At 37.5% G+C, this 13273-nt stretch overlaps 1 long non-coding RNA gene across 18 annotated transcripts in view; it reads right to left on the bottom strand.

The window, feature by feature from the left end:
* LOC106044613 (uncharacterized) overlaps positions 1–13273 on the bottom strand; it is a 37984-nt gene that overhangs the window by 23275 nt on the left and 1436 nt on the right. For 16 of the 18 annotated variants that reach the window (XR_010826388.1, XR_010826392.1, XR_010826390.1 and 13 more), the window contains exons 2-4: positions 13003–13101; positions 9987–10056; positions 9269–9338 (exon numbers count right to left, since the gene is read on the bottom strand). This is a non-coding gene — a long non-coding RNA (uncharacterized lncRNA). Of the gene's footprint in view, positions 1–509; positions 596–4151; positions 6114–9268; positions 9339–9986; positions 10057–13002; positions 13102–13273 lie in introns of those variants that run through there. The other 2 variants (XR_007164715.2, XR_010826391.1) reach the window with 2 other exon arrangements.

Genomic DNA, 13273 nt, shown 5'->3' with positions numbered 1-13273 from the left:
CCAGCTTGCTTGTCTTCTCATCGTATGTCAGATGCTTCAATCCCTTAATTATCAAAATCTAATGGCATCTTCTTTCCAACTTGCCTAGATCCTATCATTTAGGAATTTCACCTGAATTTAACTGTGACATTAAATTTATTTCTACTGAATGTACGTCTAGAATCAACAGCTGCATAAAGCAAACCATGGGAAATATCATGTGAGCTGGATACCTAATCATCCTGTTTACCTCCTCACACTGTGCTGGCAGGCTGTATGCTTTGATGCTACCTATGCAATGCTTTCTTGTTGCACTACTTAGACCAGCATTGCATCATCTCATACGGTGAGAGTTCAGCACAGGCTTGTGATTACAGCGGTCAGCTCAGTGTGCTGCTGATTTAAGTACCAATGGGGAGAAAACTGGCAAGACTAAATCAGACAGAGCAGAGGAGATGCTTCTACAGGACCTGTTTAATCAGAAATGGTAAGCTGCTTGAAAGCACAAAAAATAAATGCAATCTACCTACTGCTTTGCATGGTGCTTTTGGGTGGAAAATGCTATGCAAGTACCCCCTCCTGTGGGAGATGATGTTTTAGAAGTACAGGAAGTCGCCTGGATTAAAAAAAGAACAAGAGGAATAATGCTGTTGCAGCCCAGAAAAGAAAGATCTTCCTTTTCTCCAGTTTCTCTCATTGTCATTGACAAGAAAGCTGTATTTCACCAGCTCATGCCCTTGTTCCCATAGGTTTCAATCAAAATGATCAGCAATTTGAAAAAAAAAAAAAGTTTTCTTAAGGGAATTGTACCTAGCAATACTGTAAAACAACTGCTTAGTGCTATGCTATAACAACAACAAAATATCTAAGTTTTGTATTGATTTCTACCTCTTTATTTTTAAACATATCTCACTAGTGTAGGCCTGAAATTTATAATCCAAAATCTCTAAGCTTTAATCAGTGTGTGAGATGCTGGGTCACATTAATATAACTAAATAACAGGAAACAAAATCAGGATAACTTGGTAACTTATAGGATTAGTTTGGTGATATCTTCATTTATAATTACAAAATATAAAACTGCAAGTGTGTACATGTATCCATGTAGCTGAAAGTTCTAGTTGCCACAGTCCTTACTTTTCACCTCCCCTGACTGTCTGCTTAGACCTGGCCCTGTAAGATGGCCATTTGGTGCCCATTTTTGTTGTATCTCAGCTTGTGCAGTCATTTATCCACGTGCTCGTGATTAATCCAGATGCCCAAATTAGCTACTTCATAAATCTGAAACAGCATTCAGAGAAATGAAACTACAAAGAGGGAGTTTCTTCTCAGTCTGGAGATGGGGTGGGGGAAGAAAGGCAACTGCTAGGTCCAAAAATGAGTCAGATTGTTTCTGTTATGGATTTACAAAAAAACACATGAATCCCTAATCACAGTTGTGGGGTCTTCCTGGCAGACAATCAAATCCTGCATGTCTGCAGTTCTAGTGATTCATATTTTAAGCTGTTGCTGCATTGTTTTGAATTCAGGGAAGGCTCCAGTATAAAAACTCTGGCACAGGAAGTTCAGCTTCCTCTCCAGATTTCCTTCCTCCACCTCCTTATATGCAGAACAGCAGGGAATATATTTAAGCCTTGCCTGTGCTGTGTGAAAACTCAGCTGACTGTAGAACAGTTAGCTTTTACACCCAGTACCTTCAGCTGCAGCATACAAGACAGGCAGCACAACAGACCAAGTGGTTCTTAAGGACAAGACTTAATCCCCAAAATATTCTTAACAGTTGAGTTGCATTTTCTAGCTGTCTACAAAGCTGAACCTAGTCCCTAAAGCAAGCATCACCGAAGTGTGTGTCAAAGGTGACTGTTTTTGCCATTCAGTCCTACTTCTACAACAAACCAGGCAAAACTCTTACTGATGACAGTGGGTACTTGGCCATAATATAAACGTGCCACAACTGCAGAGTAAGAACTACAGAAAACCAGGCCTGGATCAAGTCATCACCTAAGCTAAAACTAATTTTAATAGGCTAATCTCAATTGCTTGATTTTTATCTAGGCTTTGGAGTCCTTTAAAAACAACTTGCTAGCCTCTGGGCTGATGGCCAGTCTAGTTTGAGCCTCAGATTGAAATAGATATGAAAAAAGTACAAAAACAACAACAAAAATAAAAACAAACGATGATGACAACAACATGTTATAACTAAGCTCTGGCAGCACATGTTAGGTATGCTAGGAGAACAACGACGCAGAAAGTGTGACACAACATTAAAACCTCTGAGCTAGAGCCGTGCAAACTGGCACTACCTCGTGGCATTTGTGTATGTGCCAAGCTCCTTGCCAGGATGGCAGAGGTGGCACAGCCGTGGCAGTGAAGTGCTGTACAGCCGGGCTAAATCCAGGTGTGGCAACACACCAGGGCAGCTTCTGATGCTTTCAGTTCCGAAACCTGCCTGTAGAGCTATCTCTAGGATGTGTGGCTGTGCTTCTAGTGCTTCACTGCATGGTGAACATGTTCCCTACAAGAATGCTTTCTGGGTATAACAAAACCAGCGTGCGGCATTTGCAGAGCAGTTATGACTAAGCTCCACCAGGCATAGTTTATTCTATCACCGACCTACCTCCAGAACAGAACATGCTATGCTGGGGAGAGGAACAGCAGCAGCACCTGCTTCAGTACCTTTTGCTAGCACAGCCAGAAAAGACAGCAGTACAGCAGCAACACGAGCAGGGGGAGAGAGGCCTGAGCAGCTAATTGCTCGTCATGTGTTGCAGGATGCAGACTCTTCCCACTAGTTACAATAGGAGGAGGAGGAGGACAGGAAGAGCTACAGCTCTCTTACCACCACCCCCTGCTCCAATTGAATCTATCCGTTCCTGAGACCTCCCCTCGATTCTGTTATCGCCATACGTGTGGGCAGAAGTACACGGGGCTGATTTAGCTGCAGCCCAGGTTAAGCAAGTGCGGTATTGGAAATAAACTAGTGCAGTCCACACAGCGCAGAACACTGCCCTTGGATCAAATCTGACAGCCTTCTTATGTTACTAACGTGCAGCCTACCACAAGACTGGCACAAAGCACGAAAGCATGAAACTGGGACTCACCTCAGTGCCAAGTGCAATCGCTTGCTTTGGGAAGTGGCAAGTTTTTAAAACCCCTACCACGTCACCCTCTTACTCATGCATATGTATGAGAAAAAGGACTCACTGAGCTTTGGCCACGTTCAGATGATCACAGTAGCAGATTAATAAATAATAAATAGCAGTACAGTCAATAACAAATGCCTGAGGGTGATACTCTATCTAGATGTAGACCTGCTGACTAGTGCGTATTAATAAACCACATAATGCTTTTAGCTGAGACTCCAACATTAATTTTGACAGTGGAAAAAGATTTTTATTAAAAATACTGAAAATGTCATTCCTGGTTATTTGTATTACATTTCTTATGAGGATTCAACACACACACACACACAGAGTAAAGAACTATGGGAGATGCAAAAACTGCAATTGAATAATCTGATGATAAAACCAAATGAAATGCAAAAAAAGCAAACTCACGTTTTAAATTGTGAGAAGTACATTTACTTAAGTTTCTAATATTGTAAGATGTTATGGATAGGAATTGGTTTTCGGGGTGTCTTTTTTTTCTCCTCTGACATATTCTTTAAATTATCTTCAGGCATATTATCATGGTAGTCTGTAATCCGTATGTCCAAAAGATTAAGTAGAAGGTATGAACATGGAAAAATGATCCAAGGGCAGTGTTCTGCTCTGTGTGGTCTGCACTAGTTTATTTCCAGTACTACTTGATCACTTATTTTAAAATACTAAATTCAAAGGAAAGAAAACTATTTTTAAAAATACTATCCAGTAATCTAAGCTGTTCAAAATACTGCAGTAAGTTCGCTCATTTGAAATTGTCACCATATATGTTGTGTTTTTAATTAAGTGATGAATAGCATATTGCTGTGTCTGTCTTTCATGGTGCCGTATTTTTTTTCTAGTTCTAAACCTTCCAGAAGTCACTGAAGTTTGTGGGGAATTTTACTGACTTGTAGGCTTGTATCCATAACCTCAAAATAGGAAACTTCAACAATTCTCTAGATTGTTCTGTTGCTGTTATATTACCAATGCAAATCCCTACTGGTACCAGTGTGGTAGAAGATACAAAAGATACAATAGTCTTTATGTTTTATTGGATTAGCATAATACACATCAGTAATATAACAGCATAACTCAGTCTAAACACACACAGGAAATATTATAGCTCTGTTGCTGAGCTTTCTTACGTAAAAAAAAGTGTTAGCATGTTGTTCACAGTATAATATAAAACCTGGTTTCCAGCTGTTACAGTTCGCAAGTAAAAAATGTCTTCAATCAAGCATCAAAATTCAGCACATAATAATCGCCTGAGAATAGACTTTATCCAAAACTAGTTTGTTCAGCTAATAGAAAGCTACAGGCTTATAGAGAAATAACTAATCACATTGCCTGTTTGTGAGTTCTCTTCCCTGTTTTGTGCGTGTTCATGGAGACCTGTTATCAGTGGGGAAAGCCTGTGGTTTATGTTACTTTGACTATCTAGTTTTTGAAAGCTTGCCTTAACCCTTTAAAACATTAGTCCAAATCTGTGTTCTAAGGTTTTCAAAATATTTTCCATCAAAATTGTTTTCAATAGTTTTAAGCAAAAATATACATGTAGAAGGGCTTAATTTATTCCATGATGTGTAATTGTCTTTGTATAAGAAACTAGTTTTGCCTGCTGTTTATTTACTCACACGTTAATTCTTCCCAAAGAGAGACTTCCTGCTGGCTCAAGCACATATTTCCACACGTGAATCCCACCAAAAAAAAGGTTGTAACTTGTCCCATATCCCTGCCAATGGATTTCAAATCTTATTTCTAGAGCTGACAAACTGAATTCAGTAACAGCAGCAACAACAGCTACAATTTCTTCATCTCTTCCAACCTCTAAAATCTCAAAATACGTTGAAGGTGTTACTGTTTTAAGTTTGCAATACCATTGCACATTATTATGTCCATTCCTCACCGGTGCACATAAAGCAAAGGAACTAAATATTTTGTTCACAATCAGATTCCATAGCTAAGCCAAGAATAAAACTGAAAAGATCAGTCTCCGACTCTGGAATTTCAAGCCCGCTGCCATAAACCATTGCTTCTCTGCTGTGTGGGGGAATTACCAACATGACTGTCCTGTAGTTGTAGAAGTTGCAGTTGTGAAGTTGCCTACCTCACGGGTAGTAAGGCTGGAGGGCGTGCTCACCTTTCTCTCCATGGCACCATTTGCTGTGGCACTACATGCCAAGAGGTTGTCTGCTTTTGTTTTTTGTTTTTTTTTTATAACCAGTTTCAGCATTCAAGCATGCACAGTGACATTATGGCTCTGTTAAGACAAGGGTAAAACTCCTCCGTGTCATGTGTTCAAGTAACTTAAAATCTCCCCTGAACTCTTAGAATAGTATTGCTTGGCCTCAGAAAATCAGACTTCACTAATGAGGCCACTGCCTCTGTCAGTTCCCCTGACAGAGATGTTTTACTTTGTTTTGTTTTGTTGCTTGGAAACACGAATTTTATAAGCGCATCTTCTTTGAACAGGTGCTCACAAGAAAGGGTCTTGCAGAATTAGGATCTTTGACAACTGGTTTGAGACTTGGGATGTTTGCTGTACCTGAGTCTCAGAGGTCACAAGAAAGTTCTTTTTATTTTTTAATAAAATAGAGGACTTGCTCTCATGTTCAAAAGATGTGAATTTTTAGAGAGCTGAGAAAGTAGATTTGTTTCAAGCCTTTTTTCTTATCATCAGCTGAACAGCAAGGTAGATAAGAGTCCTGCATGCTAACATCTCAATTCTTTTTAGCATTTTTAGGAGAAATTGTCATACAGTCTATAAATATCCTCTATACATCTTCTATAACATTCACACAGATTTTTTCTTCTGAAACAGTAAGATGGGTGTACTTTTTTTGTTCTTCACTGAGTTCTCTTCCAGTGCATTAACAGAGTGCTTGGGCTGAATTCAGTTGCCACTTTTGCTTGACGTGGATGGTGGAAGTCTACCCATTTTTCAGACTCTTTTGCTTAGTTCCAGTATACTTCCCGAAATAAATGCTTACTTCTGCAATACAGGAAGTAACCATTATTGAATCTGCTCATTTTATTATCTCTTGCAATTAAATGAATGACTACTGAATTTTCTAAGCATGCCTCATCCTTTTCCTTTACCACAAATAGGCTTTGTTTGGCTAAACATAGATTCTCCAAAGAGAGTGATACGAGTCCCTTACTCCAAATATTTTTGCCTTATGAATGCAGTTTTTGTTTTCTGGAATCTGCAGCAGCACTGAAGCTTTACTGCAACTGCAGCAATGAAATAAGTATAAGTCTCTGAAAAAGCATCACCCTGCTCAGTAATTCAACATTCAGTAGCTACTTCACTGTGACACCTGTGCCCGCTTTCTGGACTGCTATGTCAAGGATCGAAGAATCTTCTACAGGAATCTGACATGTAGCTAGATAAGCAGATTATTTTATGTACTTGAAGGTATTTCCTGCAGACAAACCTCACCACAGGTCTGATGCAGCTGACATCATGGAAAGTTTAGTAGCTAGGCTGAAATCTCAATGTGGATTCTAAATTCTCAGCATCTCCAGGGTACCAGTTGTTTTCCTGTTAGTTGCCCAATGAGACAATTACACCCTTGAGGAAAGTCCCTTTAAATGGGAAAATAAAAGACTTTAGGCTTTTACTCAAACTGCTTCATCTGCATTCATGCTACTGAAAAGATCAGTTACTTAAAGAAGACTGTGTACAGTTGGTGTGTATGCATGTGTATTTACAAATATATATATATATCCACAGATGTACTGACACACCCTGTAGAATCCTATCTCTAAGACTGTGATAACAATGCCCTTTTGTGCTATTATAGCTGCAGGATAGGTGTCCATACAAGAAATACGTCCATTTACTTGCTCGTTAATATCTGCACATTTACTGCTTCAGATCCATCTCAGCTCCAAACAACCTATGCTGGGTGTATGGTAAGAGGTTTTAAAGAAAATGCTATTTTATATTCTATATATTTTAAATTCTATATTCTCCCCTGTTCCCAGCAATGTTTGCTGTGATTCAAACCAGTTCAACATCTGTTTCATGCCACTAAGGGATTTCATCATGTTGCAAAACATCCATTTGCCCAGGTAGGGCAGCTTTGCATTGTCTTTGTCATGCTCCAGCACCAGAGGACTTTTAAGAAGTTGATTTATGGCTTGATGAGCTTCAAGATATAGGGAAAAAACTAACAAGTAAACTAATAATACACACTTGAATGTGAAAGAAAAACAGAACAAGATCTCTTACAATCACCAGGACATGGAAAAGATTTCCGATACAATTCTGGTTGTAGGAAAAAAAAAAAGGCACAAAAAATATTCTTCTGGCTCACTCCAAATGGGTTTGCACAGATAGAAGGAAAAAAGAGGAGGAAAAAGTAGTTGGTAAGTGTGCAAACAGGCTTGGACCAACCTTGAGACTCCCATATATGCTTCAAGGTTGTAAGCTGAACATATAGGAAAATTCAGAACAGAGCTTACTCCCAGCAGACAAGTTCTGTTAGTTTGTAGAACAAGTATAAATATAGATTGCAAAATTATATATTTGGATCACTCTGTACGATTGTATCACAGTATAAAATTAGTATTCCTTGTAGTCAGTGCCATAGATCCAGGTTCAAGCAGCACTAACGTTTCCTCTCACTTCTTTCCTTAAACTGCTAGGTGGTAGCGGCTAAGTAATTTCACGTGGATATCCATCAGTTTCCTACGTCTAAGACAAGAGTAGTGATATATTTTGGCTTTAGGAAATGCTTCATGATTTGCTAAATATAACAATCACATTCAGGAACTAGGCAATGATTTTTTATGACTGTTGAAGTCAGAGATGCGTAGCGTTGATCTTAATTGGGTCACAGGGCGACAGGAACTGAATACAGTTTTCCTCTAGAAATAAACTGCCTCAACCAGAATTTATGACAAAACAAAAATACACAATTCCTTTTTGGACATATGCTTGTCAGTGTGTACTGTTCCTGTGTAGCTTACTCTGCTTCTGTTAAGAATGAGATTTACTGTCACATAATGGATATGCTTATTAGGTTCACAGTAACACATGCACACTGATGTGGTAGAACAAAATCTATAGGATAGCGTGGGCCTTCAGGACTGCTCTGCTTGGCTCATATGTAGATTTTTTTTTCCAAAGGATTTTAGAGCAATTTGCGAAGTTTCTCAACAATTCTGAATTAAGTATTCTTGAATCCATTTCATAGATGAACCACAATAATCCATACCATAGTAAGTTCAATATCATCTTCCAAGACTATACTAGTTAAGAAACTCAGGCACATGGACTTTCCTGCCTTTCTGTGCTAAATTACATGATGACTTGCAAAGCTAGTTTATGCTACTTTAAAATCTTATCAATTATTTTAAAATGAATTCTGAGAACAAAACATGAGATTAGCAAAACATTTTTAGTCAGAAGAGAATATAACATAACTTTTTAGTTCCATTGTAATAGGCAAGCTGAAAGAAACTGAGACTGCAGAATGTAGCTAAGGAGACTCAGTTACTCTGCTTTTTCCTCTGCCTGGCCTCACTGAGTATTTCTATTCAGTAAGCTTTTATTAACTTCCTTTAATGAATGATTTTGATATTCTGCTACTTGGGTACTTCCTAGGAACGTAGCAGCATGATTTTAACTTAACTGTAAAAGAATTGGCAAAGAACAGCAGGTTGAACAGTTACAAATCAGTTTAAGAAATACGAAAGAGTTCCTGATCCTCAGAACAGATTTGGGAATGATGCATAGCTGAGCTGAAATGCTCTGTGTGTCATTTAATTTTGGTGGAAAGATGGGACCAAATAGGTGAGAACTTGAAACAAAATCAAAATAAGTGAATACTCTATGAATCTCTGCAGTTTTCGTAGAACATACGCTATTCTGCCTACTAGAAATCAAGGAATACAAAGGCAGACAAAATACACTGCAATGGAAAACAGCGTTGGTGTGATGATACTGGAATATGAGGTGCTTTCCTGAGTTATTGGTTTGGGTAAACTCATTAGAAACACTCACCTGGGATGTCACAAGTGGAGAAGTAGGCAAAATAAATAATTATTTTCTATTTCTCAAGTATTTTTATACCATCTCGGGTGCTATACAATTTTGTTACGTGATGGGTTTTGCCCTTTAGAGAGTGTAATTTATACCTGTTTGGTGACGATTATTCTTTCAAAGTCCAGGAACGTCTGAAGTTACCATAAGAAACATGCGGTATATCTACTCAGACAAGAATATGTAAATTTTGATTACAAAAATGCAATAACAACGCTATTTGTATGCAAAAATGAATTGGATTCTAAGAAATTACAAAAATACTGACAAAACATTCAATAAAACATGAATGTAACACATTCCTAAGCAGTATACAAGGCAATTTCACTTGCAAATAAAACTTGTTCTCATTAATACTTTGGGGACCAAGTTACATCCTAGCTCTTCTTGTTTAACAAGAACGCCTTCTCTCAGGACTATGTAATATCCGTTCTTCTATCTTTCTGCTTTTGAACAAGATTTCCTACTCCTGCAGCCTAAGACAAGCAACAACTGTCTTTTTAACTGTTACATTGATCAAGATCCAGTAAGGATTCCTCCAAAAACACTGCTCTATACATTACGGCATCACCAAATGAGAAATATAACTGTTTCTAAACAGTTTCCACAGCTTTCAAAGGACATCCCATGGCATGGTTACTTGTTGTATGAGCTGCTAGACTCAAAAACTCAACTGCACCTTCCAGCTCTGTATTTCTAATTGCCTTAGTGGTAAAGATACAGCCGTACATTTGACAAAAGGTATAGTTGGGATGCCTGAAGCAGTTCATTAACGCAATCTGTCTCATCCACACTTTCAATGAAAGTTACTACCTCTGCAGCAGAGATGTCTGAGTAGGATGCCTGTGGCCATCTGAGCCCTCAAGTTGCATGGTGTGGTGTCCTGCAAATGTAAAACAGAATTTTACAGGTCTCATGATTATGATACAGATAAGAAAAGACCAGAATGTAGAAAACATTCTGGGATTTTCACTCCCGTACAGTACTCCACCCTTATTTTCTCACTGCAAAATCATCTTAGACCAGGGAAGAAAAGTGGCATTTTTTTGGTCGTCAAGATTCTTAAGTCTATTTCACAGGTATTTTAAAGACGCTTAGTAACCTTTGTTTTTATCAGTGATGGCAGACACATGTATGTAAGAGGGAAAGCAGATCCTGGAGGCTGGAACCAAAAAGCAACTTTTTAAGTGTATGCAGTCACAGGCTGTCTTTAAGCAGATGTCCTATAAATCAGGAATTGATAAAAATATAAAATTGTGTGGCATAATTGTTCCCTGTTCAGAAAAGTTTCATATATACAGTATTTATGGAGATGGCCATTTTAACAACCACCTCTTTCGTGTTCAATGAATAACTTGAAACAATATTTTACAGCTTCACCAGTGCGCTGTAGTGCGCTGTAACGTGCAGGTTTTGAATGACAGAGCAGCCTGCAAAAACAGGTGTTCTAGTAGCATACCAAATACAACAGACTTGCGCTAGTTTTGTCTTCATGTTTGAAACATTTAAAGAAACACATAAACAAGTGAATCTGTCTAAAAATTTATCTAATTTGGCACACTCTATAAAGGGGTTAATATAAGATGATTGAGAAAAAGGTGCAAGAAATTTTGCAACTGAGAATTATGGAGCAACCTGCTTACAGGAGGTTTTCAGATCTAAATCAAGCTTCTGGAGGGGAAAAAAAAAATCTCTCTTTGCTTCAGCTGACCTAGTCCTAGCATGTATGGAAGCCCCTGGCATAAGAATTCTCACTATTTTGTGAAAGTAACGTGAGTTACATCTCCCATCTACTTCAGGCATTTTAATTTGCTTGGGATATACCAGCTACCTGAAACTGTACTCATTAAAAAAATCAAAGACTTCTTTTTGTTAATTATGGATATTAGGTCTTCAGGTATTAGCAGCTAATTTCAGCTAAAATTTTAGTTACCAACTTTTTTTTTAATCTAAAACGGTAATGTGACACAGAAACAGATAAGTGGACTTAATCCATGTATGAGTTTATTTCTAATGACTGTTGCACACTTGCACCAAATACAATCTAGGACAGGTTTTGATTGTATCTGTATGCACATACAAAAAAGTAGGTTAAAAATGAAAAAAGTGTTAAAAATAATGTACATACGGTAGCTTCCAGGATGGGACTACATGAAGACACCAGAATGAAACATTCTGTGCATTGTGTTGCGCACAGTAATGTGCGATTCTTCAGGAAGATTTAAAAATGCAGCACAACTGATTTGTCCAGGGAGATTTACAAAGAAAACCCCAACGCAACCAAACCAAAAAAAACCACAACACCTCAAACAACCCTCCACCCTGTCAACAACCATTTCCAGCCTTCATAATCTTTCTTCATACTAGTAGTATAGCTATATATCAATCATATTTTTCACTGGAGATGAGATGTAATTAAAACACTGGATCAGAAACAGGAACTACTGCACAGTTGTGTTTTTACAAAAGAATAGGTGTGGTGAAATAATTAGTTGTCACTCAGCAGATATAACTCTATTTGTCCTGTCCTGTTTCCTTAACCAAACTCCACAGATTTTAAGAGTTGGTGTAGCACAGACCTCAAGACAGGACGTTACCTTTAGCTCTCATAAATCAGAGAACGCATAAAAAATTAGAATGAAAATTAAATTAAAGATTCCTGGGACAGGATAAGATCATTATGTATATTTTATATTAAAAAAAAAAGGTTTAGGTACTATAATTTTATTATGATACAGACAATTCATACAATGAATCTTCCAGTCCAACAACAAAATCTCAATGCCAGAGCTCTTAGAGAAATAAAATGTTATTTACTATTTGTTATGAACTTCAGAAATCTATGTTTCTGTATAATCTGTGTGTTACACAGGTTTCTTCCAGATCATTCAGTGTTACCTAAAATTTCCGCAGTCAAAAACAACCCATGGACACAAAAAAACATGCACTTATAGCCATTTGACTATTGGAGTTAAATATTGCAGCAGCGTATACAACTGCTTTTTAGATCTCTAAAATACTTTGCACGTATCTAATACACTTGTTGCGTTGTTTCTTAAGCAGTTAAATTTAATCTGTATTTTGCTGAAAGGAATGCAAGACAAATCTCTACATCCATTCTCAAGAACATTTACATACATCTCCAACCTGTATACAAGTGCTTCCACAGATTTTAAGGGGACAATTTCTGTCTATGATGAACACACATGCCTATTTCTTGGAGGGGATGGAAAAGAAATTATTTCCCCATGGCTGCTAAACAAAATAGAAGCAATTTGCGACTATAGTTAATGAATGTTTTATTCTATTTTCAGTAAATTTCCTATTTTGTTACTTGGAAATCTCAGGACAAAGAATTAAAGCCTTAGCACAGCACATACGTTATTTAAAAACAAACATTTGATTATTATAAAACAAAGGCTTAACCACACCAGGTTATAGCAGTTGTTTTTAACAGACAACCTGAATAATTGCTAACCCACTTTCCTACAGTTTAATTGACAAACCTATGCTTTCTCTTACTAATTACAGGTAACCACACCTACCTTTCTCGGAAAGCATGATGGCAAGTCGCAGTTTTTTGTTTTGTTTTTAATTCTGCTAGGCTGGAAGTTTGCAGATAAAAAAAATGGTCTCTTAACTTTTTTTAAATTAAATTCCATTTTATTAGAATATAATCTTTCCAGATAGGCTTTTAAGTATGTCTTCAAAATTTTTTTATCCTTTTTAACTTTTTATTTTAGCTACTTTTTTCTGCTCATATGAACAAACGGGAAAAACATTTATACATGTTGATAGGAGAAAAAATGATGCAATACTATGTACTTACTTTCCATCAATAAGTAATGAAGTTTTAGTGTATGAGCACTGGAGTGAAATGATCCCATATTGGTAACATCTGTCCTGCCTGGGTTACGTGAGGTCCAGTCTGTAAAACAGAAATTGATTTTATTTTTTTTTCACATTGTCATTTTTTAACTTGCTCTTTCCTATAATGCTTTCCAGAGGAGAGATGGATGCTTATCCCATAAGTAGAATATGAAAATAAGCCCCTGGAAACTTTGGCCCTGCGAGTTCCCTTGAAACTGATACCACAAAAT

Source organism: Anser cygnoides, chromosome 23, assembly GCF_040182565.1.
Source record: "Anser cygnoides isolate HZ-2024a breed goose chromosome 23, Taihu_goose_T2T_genome, whole genome shotgun sequence".
Taxonomy (NCBI): domain Eukaryota; kingdom Metazoa; phylum Chordata; class Aves; order Anseriformes; family Anatidae; genus Anser; species Anser cygnoides.
Note: the sequence above shows the minus strand (reverse complement) of the source record. Positions and strands in the feature narration are given on the sequence as shown.